This window comes from Protopterus annectens, chromosome 1.part0, assembly GCF_019279795.1.
Source record: "Protopterus annectens isolate FY-2018-M chromosome 1.part0, PAN1.0, whole genome shotgun sequence".
NCBI lineage: Eukaryota > Metazoa > Chordata > Ceratodontiformes > Protopteridae > Protopterus > Protopterus annectens.
The window spans coordinates 1,653,916,214-1,653,930,988 of record NC_056725.1 but is presented as its reverse complement, the minus strand read 5'-3'; positions in this window follow the sequence as shown (position 1 = coordinate 1,653,930,988).

Sequence of the window (14,775 nt, the reverse complement as noted above, 5' to 3'; positions counted from 1 at the left end):
GTTTCATGTGTACTCTCCAGTCCAGCTGGTGAATATGGGAATTCTGAGGCAATGTTACAACTGCCTTATGTACACAGACAACCCTCTCCTCCTCCCAACAATTTACCTCTTTTAATGTGTTTAACCAGTCTCCAAAAAGGACACTCCTTTCAAAGGAAACCACATACACACACCCCCACACATTCAGCAATTGTAAGATTTAAACCCCTACCTAACTATATTACAATACTAGAGAGATACACATTAACACAACGTGCTATATGCTTTACTGGGGAGTTCTGTTTCCACTGCTGTATTTGTGGGATACTGACATCATCAGACTTGCCAAAGAGGAATCTACCTCTTTTAATGTGTTTTCCTAATCTCCAAAAAGGCCACTCCTCTTAAAGGAAATCACACACACACTCACTCACACACTCACTCACCAATTGCAGGATTCACACCCCTACCTAACTTGGTTATGACACTAGAGAGATATGCATTAACACAATGTGCTATATGCTTAATTGGGTTGTTTCTTTTCGCCTCCTATATTTGTAGGATGCTGACATCATCAGACTGGACATGATAATGTGTGTGCAATTTGTTTTATGCAATCCCAGGAATGAATCATGTGGGACAGCAGGTGTTAACAGCTTGAACAGGACTCCACAATTCTTAGCTTGTGTGATCTATCTGTGGACAAATTGTCATTCCTTCATATGACAATACATATTTATGTACAGATTGTTGATTTTGTGGATACGACATGTGTCTGGGATGTTGATAAATGGCTATTCAAAGTCTATGTGGGATGTGTGTAGCTCCTTTCAGTGATGTATGTCCTGGGTGGCTGCCTTGCAAACAGTCTAGCAGGTTTGGGAACCATGATCTGCCCATGAACATATCAAAGTTGGTAGGGCTGTGTGTTTGTCAGCTTCCAATAGCTCTGTTTATGACTTCAATCATGATGGACTCCATGGCCTTGCAGATCAGACTTCATAGGCTTACAGTTTCAGATCCTGTAGAGAGGGTGAGGCTCAACAGACTGTTCAGGTGCAGGGTCTGTTTGTTCTGCAGTTCACTTATGACACATATAGGGAAACAATGTAATCCAGTTGATGCCATGTTTTCGGCTTTGGAATGAGCTGTTTACCCATTCTACATGTGATATCTCCTGGTATGATGATAGGGCCTTTTGTCAGTGGGAGGTGGGTATGTATGTATGGGTCTGTCTGACAGGATGTCGACATTGTCAGTCAGGTACAGTTGGCCCTGACTCATGACATATATGAGTGTACATTGCTATTTATGACATAGCTGAAGGAAGTGTCATGGTTCTGTCTGGACTCCTTCACAGATTATCTTTCCAAAACACTGACACATCTGAGCACTAAACCCGTTATACTCTTTTACACACTTAAAACCCTACTGATCCTTTTTGATCAGTCAACAGAGTATTTCATCATAATATCCTGGCATGTCCAAAGGTCGGTTCCGTGTGTACTCTCCAGTCCAGCTGGTGAATATGGGAATTCTGAGGCAATGTTACAACTGCCTTATGTACACAGACAACCCTCTCCTCCTCCCAACAAACTCAGATATATGTGAGAGATGAAACTATACAGACAAACAGGAGGCTGAGCTCTGTCGATCCATGACTGGCACAGTCTATCAGGTGGTGAAGGTAACCACACACACCACAAATCCAGTCTCACATAGACCTATAGTGACAGCAAACAAAATACATTACCACACAAAAACATACTCAGAGGTTCTAAATAAAATCTGCTAAAGCAGCAGAGACCTCCAAAGCAGACACCCAAACCATTGCTACCCCACAACAATACCCACATATCACATAGTTCACAAAGTCAGTGTGCCACACAGTCACTGCCCTTAGAGCTAAACAACACACCTAATACACTTGTATTAGGTGACTCTATTGTCAGACACACTGGCATCCCACTCACCAGGCTAAACAAGGAAAAGGTCACATTGAGCCGTCTGTTGGGTGCCAGGATCCACCACATAACACATGCACTCAGGTCACTCCAAACCAAGTACAAATATGGCTCCATCATTGTCCATGCTGGTGTGAATGACCTCAGACGTTCCTCCCTGGACTACATGACAAGAGACATAGAGGAGCTCTCTGATCATGTAGCCCAGGCCAGTATGACCCTGACCTTGTGTAACATCTTACCCTCACCAAGAATGATGGCACAGTATACAGACAAACTAATCAATTTTAACAGTTGGCTAACATATTGGTGTCATTCAAAGGGGATCCAGTGTCTGTCAGCCTCGGATGACATGCTCGACATGCCCCGTAGCTTCGCTAGGGACAGCTTGCACCTGTCACCCCTGGACTTTTGAATACTGGCTAAGGCTCTTGCCACCCCCATAGTGCCTTTTTTAGGCAAGGCTCAAAAGACAAACCCACCTCCATAGACAATACAAGGTAAAAGAAACTAAGGGTAATGCTGCTCAACACCAGATGTCTAACCCTCAAAATGCACACACTCAAGACTCTCCTCAGTATGGAGAATGTCGATATCTGTGCAGTAATAGACACCTGGTTCAGGCTCCTGTAAGCACCCCAGCACTACCAGGTTATAATTCATACCATGCTTTTCGGCCACAAGACTCGGACCGACCAACATAAATAGGGGGAGTATCCATATACATCATAGATACACACACCTCCAGGTTAGTAGCACTGCACAAAGCATCCTGTGCAACTAACAGTGGGCAAAACTGCCTTTCAGTTTGTAGCCTGCTACAGACCACCCTCCCAAACAAAGGAACCCCACTCGGCTTTCCTGAGAACACTGGAGAATATGAAGGTCTCTCCAAACACCATTATATTGGGTGACTTCAACTACCCAAACATTGACTGGGAATACTACTTAAGCCCCAACACCCTCACCCAATGGTTGCTAGAATTTATAAACTCAAATGCTATGGCACAACTGGTCACCACACCCACAAGAGGGGAAAACATATTGGACCTGATCATCACCAACATGGGGACTCTATCTTCCACACCAGAGGTATACCCCTCATTGGTAAGGTCAGACCATACATTTATCTCACTGGACATCCATATCCCATCCCCACCCCCATCCTAGGTAATCTCAGTGAAGAACTTCTCAAACGCAGACGTCATACTTCTCAAAACCGAGGTGGTATCCTTCAAAGACCCTGGGACAGTGGTAAATACAGCTCAGACCGCTGAATCCTTTACAAACGCATTCTATGGACACCTACTGGAATGCATGGATTGTGCTATCCCAAATAAAATCAAGACTCACTCCTCCAAAGGCAGGGGACCTGTCTGGTGGACCCTGGCCATAAATAAGCTATACAATGAAAGGAGGAGGCTACTGCATAATAGAGCACAATCCCAAAAAGGGAAGGCATCTCTGATCAGTACTAGCAAGAAGCTACGATCACTCATGAATTCATCTAAGGCCCGCTTTGAAAGGAAAATTGCACCAGACACTAAGGACAATCACAAAGCCTTCTTCAGTTATGCCAGGAACCTGGGTGACAACTCCCAGATATGCTGTGAGTTACCGCAAAATGACAAAACATACACTGAACCCACAGATATTGCCAACATCCTGGAAAACAGGTTCAGTGCAAATGTCTCCACCCCATCCCCCCTAAAGAGCAAATGTCCCTCCCAACAGAGTGTAGCCTCCCTGACATCATAGATGAATAGGTGAGAGCTGCCCTCTCCAAAGCAGACAAACACAGCATCAATGGCACCGGACGGTGTCCCGCCTGCATATTCATGAAGGACTTAACCCTCACATTAAGTCACTGTTCAATATCAGACTCACTACAGGATATGTACCCAAGGAATGGCGTACAGCAACAGTGGTCCCGGTCCACAAAGGTGGTGCCACAATGGACCCCAGACACTATCACCCTATAAGCCTAACTAGCCTGGTCTGCAAAGCTATGGAGCGTATCATCATGGAACTCATACACAAAGACATCAGGAACCTACAGACACTGGATCCTACCCAATTCGGCTTTGTTGAGGGCAGATCTTGCCTCTTGAACCTGGTTGACTTCTTTAAACAGTTACCAGGTCCATATACATAGGGAAGGTAGTCCACACAGCCTACCTGAACCTCGCAAAACCCTTCGACACAGTACCCCACTCAGGCATCATAAATAAGCTCACCAGCTTAGATATCAACACATATGTCACAAGATGGATTGTTAACTGGATCAGGGATAGCACCCACATGGTCGGTATTGCAGGTGCCATGTCTGACTCTGCACCACTTACACGTGGCGTCCCACAAGGCTCAGTCCTGGGACCTCTCTTGTTCAGTATATATTTCTCTGACATACAGGCTAACACAGGAGGAATATGGCTGACCAAGTTCACAGATGACTGCAAACTGGGTGCCATAATCGACTCTCCAGCTGGCACAATCATCCTCCAAAAGGGTCTCACAGAGATTGATAACTGGTGCCAGAGCCATGGCCTACAGCTAAATACCATTAAATGCATAGTCATCCCCTTTGGGAATAACAAAGTGCCCACACATTACCACATAGGTGGTAATCCATTAAGTACGGAAGAAGTTATTAGGGATTTGGGGACCCGAGTAGATAGTAATCTCGCTTTTGACAATCACGTTGCCAAAGTGGTTAGACAGACCTTCTATATAGCCCCCCTTATCCCAAAAGGTTTCACATCTAGATCATGTGAGGTCATTGTGCCCCTATACTCATCAGGCCCATGATTGGATACAATGCCCCATTTGGGATGTACCTTACCCGACACCTGCAGCAACTGTAATGGCCACAAAAGTACCTCACCAAGTGAATCTAGGGACTCACACAGATGCCCTGCGCAGTTCGGCTAAAGTAACTCCAGCTCTACTCAGTCACTTACCGCCTACTCGGGCGCGATCTATGCCTGATGTTTAAAGCCATGTCCAACCCAGAATTAATGGACATGCTCCACCTCTGGATATCCGAATCCCTTAGCACTACACCCTCCAGGGACTTCAACCTCAGTACAGATATTAATAGAACATGCTGGAGGGACAGATTCTTATCCCAGAGGCTCCCCTCTCACTGGAATGAGATCCCAGTCCCAGATAGGCAGAGCCTCTCACTGACTCTCTACAGGAGAAATCTTGACGAGTGGATGGGTGATCATATGTTTACCCCTGGGATCTCTTCTGGGTCTCTGCTAGACAGATGCACAATAAACTAAATGTAAAAGGGCTATCTTGTGTGACCTACTATTCACAGGCACAGTCTACTAATCTATCAGGGTTGCGAAAGCCAAACACACTCTGGCTAGGCTTATAAATGCCCTATGGCAGATAGCCTAGTATCAATCTATGAACCTATGATAATGTTTGTTGTGCACATTGTTAATTGATGATACTGATTGCAGGTTTTTTATCTTCTTTGCTTTCCCACTTTCTATGAACAACATAAGTATCTGTAGTACATATTTGATTATGACAGGGTTCCAATATATTATATATGTGTCTGTTGTCATATAACTGTGTGCACAAGGTGGATTAGTGAATAGTGAGAGGTTCCTGGGTTAACACATGCAACTGCTGGATATGTGTGGCCCACTGCTGTACTCACACATGGCCTAAGTGTGTGAGCATGCCCAGTTTGGCCTTTCAGTGTTTTGTTGCCTGACATTTGTCTCATTTATTCAAGTGTGTGAGCATGCCCAGTGTGACCTTTCAGCATGTTGCTGTCTGAAGTCCACGACATTTATTAATGTGTGTGAACATGACCAATATTAACATTTATACTATATGTGTATTAAAAATCAGGTTCTATTTTTACTGCAGGGCTCAGCTTTGTGTCATAACTCAACAGGGATTATGCTGTGCCTGCAGGGTTTCCATGAGATACTTTGCATAGACTTATCAACATTTCTTCATACAGGCTGACCAGCAAAATACTGTCATGGTTTAGTGGCTCAGTGCTATGACTCTAGTGCACCATATCCTGGGTTCAAGGCCTGTCACTGCTTTATATTTTCATACCGAGCAGACCAGACAGCTTAAGGGCCAGTAGATCAAATATGAGCATGTTGGCTTTTGTTCAGCTATGCCCAACTTTGACCAAGCTTGTCCAACATTGCTCAATGTTAACCAACATTGCTGAACGTTGCCCAATATTGCTCAACATTGACCAAAGTTGTGCTAGTTAGTGTGTGCAATTTTGTTTACATATACTAAATAGTGGTAAAAGCTGTTTAGCACTGCTTTATATTGCTTAACACATGGTAATCATGCCTCAGGTAGTGCTGCAGGGCTGCCTATGTCAGATGCACATACTACACTCCCTATACATGTTTGAAAACAGGTAGTGTCAAGTTAGGCATCCCTTTTACTATATGTGCGAGTCAGAGAGAGGTATCATTTCCAGGGTTCCTACTGAGCCAGTGTGTGTGCTATGCATTGCCTCTTTGCCAAGGCCAAAGCATACTGGGCACGCCTCCTTCTGCCTACTGGGGCAGGCTGAGGTTGTTCCTCCTCCGAGTCACGCTCTGCCTGTGATGGCCTTGCCAATGGTGGGGGGCTGCTTGGCCCAGGCCTATGCTGCTCCTGCTGCAGCTGTTTTCGCAGGATCATATTATGTAGCATAGCACATACCATGACAATTTGGGTACATGTAGTTGGTGAGTACTGCAAGGCTTCACCAGATGTGTCCAGGCACAGGAACCGTGACTTGAGCAGCCCAAACACACGCTCAATTACATTTCGTGTTTGTGCGTGTGCCTTATTATGGCGTTCCTGTTCAGGTGTGTGTGTGTTTCTGATGGATGTCATCAGCCACGGCTCCAGTGCATAGCCAGCATCCCCCACTAGGTGACCATGAGGGATGTCCCCATTGGCAAATGTCTGGTACAGCTGTGTCAGATGCCAGATATGGGAATCATGGTAGCTTCCAGGGCAGCCAGCACGCACATTCAGTATTATGCCCTGGGCATCACACATGATATCTGGCAGTTGATGGAGTGGAAGCCCTTGCGGTTAAAGTAGACCCTACCCCGCTCACCGACTGGTGCTTTGATGCATATGTGCGTGCAGTCTATTGCACCCACTACCTCAGGGTATTCCGCTATTTGCTGGAAAAGACGTATATTGCTGGCCAATACCTCATGGGAATTGGGGAAATATACATGATCACCGACATGTGCTGACACGGCATCCAGGAACTGGTGCAGTACCCTGGATGCTGATGCCTGTGATATCCCCATCATATCACCAGTTGGTTTCTGGAAGGTACCTGTTGCTAATATTCTTAGGCCAACGCATACCTTGGTTTCCACTGGGATGGGTTCCCCTCTGTTGGTTCTATGTGTGAGGCGTGGCCTGCACAGCTCAACAATTTGCTGCATAAGGTCTCTGTCAACTCTATAGTGCTCCACTATCTCCAGCTCATGTAGTGCCTGATTGGTTACCCTGGGCCTGTACACTCTTCTCCATCTCCTCACTGGGGGTTGTCCAGCAGCATTCGCATTGTCACCACCCTCAGCATGTTGCATATGTCGCCTTATAACAGCAATGGCAGCCCCTAACATTTTTTGTCTCAGTAAAGCTTTTTAAGTTTTCATTTCTCCTACTTTACTGCAGTGTTGCAGTGTCTCTGAGGAAAACACGGTGGAAAGTTGTTTGCAGAGTTTTAAGTGCTGGGTTGGGCTGGGCTAGTGTACTGCCTGTGTAATTGCCTGATTCTGATTGTTTTCAGCTGTTAGCTCTGCTAGTACTCCCTGGTTAACTTCCTACTATTTGTTGTGCTTCCTTTTCCCTTTCTGTTTCCTCAGGGGGGCAGCACCGTGCACACAAGCGCAAACACGCTCACACCAGCTCACACACGTGCACATATGCTTACACAGACTAAAACTTGCTTATTCTTGCTAAAATGAGCGCACACAGGTGCATACGCGCTTACACACATTTCAACAACCTTAGACATGCTTACTCCAGCTTAAACGCGAGCACACAGCCGCACACGCATGCACACAGTCTTACTCAGATATACAAGTGCACACCCACGCGCAAACATGTTGCAAGCACTTCAACAAGAAACTTTAGTGTTATCCACGGCATACACCTTCAATTTCTTGCCTTTAGCTAGGGTACCTGTTGACACACCTCTTCCAGTGATGAATAACTGACAGCAAACACATGCCACTCTGCTTCAATGAGCTTCACTTCTTTCATACATACCCCCCCTCGTGATGTCACCTATCATCTACTCTGATACTCCCCTTATCCTACTCCTACACTCCACTGACTGTGCTCATTTGCTATGTAAACTTGGGATTCAATATCCTTACCCTCATTTGCATAGGATTGCCTACTAATGCTTGGTTACATTTCTTAGACTGAGCTTCCCCACTTAGCAGCCTCTACTCGGTAGCCATGTTGTCTTCAGTCTGCCATTCCCTTGCATTGTAAATTAGGAATTACAATAAAATCCATATTTGTGGATTTTAATTATTGGTTTTCTGGTTTTTAGAGCTCAGCACATTTGCGCGGGGCTGCACTATGCTTAAACTTCAGAGATCGGGCTAAAAAAAAATATTTTATTTTTATTTTGCATTGGTGAACATTGCCAATGGCTATATTTTTGGCCATTGGCATGCTTCCTCAACTGGATGCATCCTTTTTTTGGAGCTGTCATGGCTCCGTTTTGCTATTTGCAGAATGGTACTCAGATGTCAATGGAGTACATTTCTGCAAATAACACTACTCTTACTCGGACAGGTTCGAGTTTCCTGGATCACAAATTTACCTCATTTGCATAGCTTTCACCTGCAATTGAGGTAATTTGCATATCCTAGCCCTGTCCATGTAAGAGTTGTTTTAGGAGCTCTCTTGCATGCCCCTACCGGCTGTTCCTGGATCGCTTGGCAGACATGTTGGCTGCATGAAGTCTTACTCTACTCTTAGGCTCCGTGCAAGCCTTCATGAATTCGGCCCAGTATCTAGGAATGAAAAATACAATTAAAACAGTATAAAACAGTACATAAATGCAGTGAAACAGTAAAAAAGCTTTATAACAGTGCAAAATGTAGTAGATTAACTGTATAGCACAATTATGTGTTACAAAAGTGCAATTCTTGAAATACTATGATGGTCTTATTGTATAATATCCATCATACTATCTAACATGTGCCATAAACCTACCACGAATTAACAAACTTTGTAAAAAAAAAAAATCAGTGGACTCTATCTGCTTGATACATCCTGGTGCTCAATAACTGAGAAACCCAAGGCTGAGGAAGCTCAGGCAATCCTATGATTTAATCATTTTTGAGTAGTTTCTGCTGCTACATACTTTAATGAATGATGCCACATTCACCTCAAGATTATTTAAAACTAAGCAACTACTGAAGCAGGACACATATATTGGATAGATACCAGGTCCCTAAGAAACATAGACAATAACCTGCATTTAGGAGTTACTCCAGTGTCATTAAACATAGATGAATAATTATAACTGCTGGTTGAACAAATTCAGTAGCAACGTGTAACAATGGAAACAACCAGTCCCATATTATGCCTTGGTGGCATTTACAAATCATGTTCCATGAGCAAGGATACATACTAAAGTATAAACCTTCTCATCAAATTATCGCTGTGGTGGCAATATGTGGTAGAAACAATGACCTAAGATAAGATGAAGATACTTAAATCAATAAGAGAAAAGCTATGACTGTTCAGCTTGTGTAATGCAGAACAAATAAGCTCTAGATAACACAGTTTCCTTCTTTTTATAATTTCTAATGATTGCCCTTCTCTAGTTAGGTCAGAGGCTTGAACTATATGAAAAGAATGAGAAGAAGAAACCTTTACTGATAAACCGAGATTAGTTAATGCTTTATGCAAATAAATATCAACAGAACACACTGTTGGAAAAAACAAACAGCAAACTAGTTGAAGAAGGAATAACACATAACTTAGTAACAGTAAAGAACCACTCAGTGGGACAAATCTGAATATTAGAAGAGCTGTCTAAAATAACCTAGTGTTCTCACCGGTCCTGATTAGACTTTCATTTGTGACTCCAAACGATTTTGAGTTAATGATACATGAGACCACCTTAATGAGCTCAACAACTCACTAGTGTGAAAAGCTCCTGTTCAAATGTGGAAAGAATTGCCCAAATGGGAAAAATATTGCAGTCTTCTGTTGTTGTGCAAGAGCCCCATAATAATACTTTAGCAAAGGATTTACTATAGGGTGCCAATTATTTCTTAATCCCTCTAACCTAACCTACCACTTAACTACTCTGCTTACTTTACACTGCTTAGTAAAGTCTGGAAGACCTACAACCCTTGCCATCAATCTAAAGGTAACAACTGTATTCCTAATAGTACTGTGTGAATCTTTGTTGACTCAGTGTGATGTTAAAAATTGAGCTACTAGATGTGATGACCAGCACCTATCTGATTTGGGAAGAATCTGATAAAACAGTCAAAGATCTAAGAGCAACTCCATAAGATCTTTTAGTGTCGGGTGCTGAAGAGTTTTACCTCAAAAATATGGGCTATTCTTCTTCAATCCTCCAAGCATGAGCTGGGATTGGTTTGTGCAATCTGTCTCTAGAGCCTACTCTTTGAACTTGAGCATCTCTAAAGGAGACAAGCAGTCAGCCAAAATGTTACAGGAGCCTGGAATGTATTCAGCAACAAATGATATATTAATCTGTAAGCTGCAAAGTACCAATAACCTCAAAATGGACAAAATCCAGTTTGAGCAAAATATTTTCTTTGTGAATATCTGAACCACTGCCTGATTATCAATATGAAAAAGAGCATCCCTCCACACTGATGTAGCCAACCAAATAAGCAAGATAACAATTGTAATGTCTTTCCTCCTTTTTTGTTGTGCTGGGTGTCCAGAAAGCATGACAGGAATAGAAAGCAACCTTCATTTAAAATATGGTCCCATATATACAAACCACCAGAAGAATTTGTAAACAGTTGCAAAACATCAGTGGAAATACAGTCACCTGCCAAAATAACCAAACATTAAAATCCTTAATAAAAATCTACCAAAGGTGAAGATCTGATTTCACCTGTTTATTCTGATTCTGTGATATTTCTGCTAGTCTCCTTCAAGTAAAGTTGCTAATGTTCTATCTGAAGCACTGCAATTGCAGCAGAATTTAGCAGTCCAAAAAGCCCCTATGCCTTACTAACTCATATGTTCCTAGCTAATAAAAAGGAATTAATGCATGCCCTTAAACAGTCTAGCCGATTTTAAGGGCTTAAAACAAGAGGAAACCAAATCCAGCTCTAGACCCCAAAGGACAAATGAACTGACTGTAATCTCCATCTTCTGATAAGATTACAGAATCTCACTTTATTGGCACAAATAAAAGAACATGGCAATATCTTCCCTAGTTTCCTTCTGTCCTTCTACAATCAAAATAACCAAAATCATCCAATTAATGTGCAATGTGCTGCATGGTGGCTTTGCATTCCCTGCACCATTGTAAAACAGTGCTAAGTTTCTCAAAAGTAGCACATGCCATTGTATAGCTAATGGGCATGACCTTATTGAAACAAAAGCTGCTTTCAAAGTAGATTCCCAGGAGGTGCCAATTCTGTTTTCTTACAGTTAACAACAGTAAATTTGATTCCACATGATTACACATCTAACTTGGCCAACCACAGATCCTTAAATTCATGAATGATTCTAATGGTACAATGCAAAGACTGAATCTTAACTTCACTCTTGCTGATGAAGCTATTCACAGATGACCCATGGGGAAAAGAAATCAATCAGAACTCACCTTCTTTCTTTATGAAGACCAGTCTAAAACAGGAAACTCTAAATAAACCGAAAGGCAGTAAAGGAGTTAGAGATTCTGCCTTCCCTGAATCTCCTTTTTCAAAAGTGCCTTAAAATTGCTTCCCTTCTTCAGGCTGACTTTAAATTCTTGCAAGGTAAGAATTAAGGAGTAATGTTGGATTTAATGGGAAATCCATATACAAAGCCTTGAATCAATTCAGTATCTGTTATTTGTTGTGGATAATCTTAAAAGTTCAGCACAAATAACAGGATTAATGAGAGAATGTTTACTAGATATATTATTGGACATTGCAAAAGAAACTGGCTACCCCATAGCCACAAAAGGAATAATCCCCCCTTTCACCTGGGGTGTATCATTTTGTTTAGTGCCAAATTTACTGACATATGTACTCAATCAGAAACACTCTTTAAACTAACATCTTAAAACTGGAGGTCCACTCCAACAATGTGAACATGCACGACGGAACCTAAATCTAGGTCATGAAGATATTCCTGTATTAAATAACCATCAAGTTATAACTTTGGAAGTTACATGTTCTTCTCTATCCCATGGAACAAACTTTGGCTTATCAGGCATAACCCGCAGGCATGAATCAGCATATCTCTCTTCCCATTTTATTTAGTTATTCATGGTTTTAAGCTTATGGAACTTTACATTTGAATCATGACAGTCTTTCTGTCAGGAAGTGTGCCTTTTTATTATTAAAAATAACTCAGTAATAACAACATCTGTGAGGGGTCATTTACAATAATCATGGCTATAAAATGAATAATTCTTTGCACCCAATTATCCCTTGAATTCAGTTTAAATTTCTTTGATTTATGGTTAACCATGACTGCTTGGACAGTCAACAGATGCTTAACATCAAGTCCTTCTTTGTCTAGAATTCACTACATACCATTCATATACTGTCAAAGATATTAATACTTTGTCCCAGTCCCCTTCAATAAATACACATCACACCAAATGACATTTGACAACCTTTATTAAACTTCCATAACCATAACTTTATCGACCCATATTTTAATTTATTAATCACAGCATAAACATCGCGTATATGTTAACTGTAGCAGCATGAATTCACTGACACTGACCAAGAACAGCATAAACATGCATGTAACCATGTAACTGTTAACAAGGGCAGTGTGCCCTCGCTCACCCTGACCAAATAAGCAGCGTCCTTACCTCCACTCGCTTACTATACTTTTCAATCAGCATCCCATTGATTATTTTCATTTCTCAGTTCATTGAAATGAACATCCAGCACCAGAGGGGGAATAGAAGAGGGTCAAGCCTGTGTCTCTTCTCTGCCTACCCAAACTTATAAATAACCAGACAATCCCCAATATTTATAAAAAACAGGGAGGGAAGACAGGTAGCAAATTCACGCCAACATGTGATTCCTTACCTAATTACACCCACATAAAACCCATTAAGCCTCTCCCTACACTTACCTCATTTCCTTCCAATCATCCTACTTTCTGATTTAACCCTTTAACTTCCCCCAACTAACTTTTTCCCGTACCCTCTTAATCCCATTACTATTTCTACCTAACCTCCACCTGAAGATGTCCCTGGAAAAAATGGTTTGTTACTAAACCTCATATCTCATTTCCATATTTTTTTCCTTCACTGATGACAGAATATGTGCAGTGAACAAGCCCTATGAATCTGAACTAAAATTAGAAGATGATGATGATGAAAAGTTAGCAAGCAAAGGAGCATAGTAGTGCTGAAATTTAATTTATCCTCAAATCTTGGTGAGTACCTTCGTGAGGTGGACCCTGTTTTTCTCAAAATCTCACCAAGGCGACACTGATATATATTGTATTTATATAGCATATATCATGGACAGAAGCAAATCAAAAATAAAAAAAGATAGCTGGGTGCCCAATCCTGGTAGGCACACTGGTGCCAGGACTGGAAAAAATGACAGTGTATAATCCTCAAAATACAGACACAATACTACAATGGGGCTAGGCCAGGCTCAGGAGGAGGATGCCCCCCCTGTTGTAGAAGGAAGTAGTAGTCCACAAAAATGACAAAAATTGATTGGCCAAAGAAGAGCCATAAAGATGACAGAGTGGACTATTGAGGATAAGAAAGAAATTATGCATTGTTACTATTATGTGAAAAGCCCAGAATCTCCAGACACAAGATATACAAAATGATTAAGAGAGAAATTAGAGGAAAGAAAAATATTTCCGCAGGAAAAACTGTCACAAGCTTCAAATAAAAATTTGCTTTCATTAATACAACAGATTTTTGAAAAACAGCATATACATCAATAAACTTTGATCTCTTTGGAAAAAGACACCTCTAAGGAAGTGAGAAAATATAAACAACAAAACCTAGAGATATTTGAAAAATATAAAAAAGAAATATGGACATGGGAAAGAAAGAGAGATTTGATATGGTGCAATATTTATGCAAGGGAAAAAGCCAAGTTAACTCATATACAGAAGGCAGTTTCAAAGATATTCAAAGAAAAATACAGGCAAAGGCATCCAGATATGGAAAAGTTCACAATAAAAAGACTAAAAGCACAAATATTTAATGTAGAAAAGATGATTAGTAAAGTAGAAGTTAAAGAAATAGAAGTTGAAGTTATGGAGTGCCTACGAAGTGAAGTATTTAATGTAGAAGGTCTAAAACAGACTACATCACAGCATGATGGAGTGAGATCCCAGAATAAGAAAAAGCAAAAAGATCAGGAGACATGTCAAGAATAAATATGGACAGGGGGAAGGAAAAGAGATTTAATATGGTGCAATATTTATGCAAAGGAGAAAGCAAAACTAACTAATACAAAAAGAGTAGCACCAAAGCTATTTGAAGAAAAATATAGGCAAAATAATTCAGATATGGAAAACTTTACAATACAAAAAAATAAGAAGACTAAGAGGAAAAGTAGAAAAATAGATTAGTAATGGAGAAGTCAAAGAAATAGAA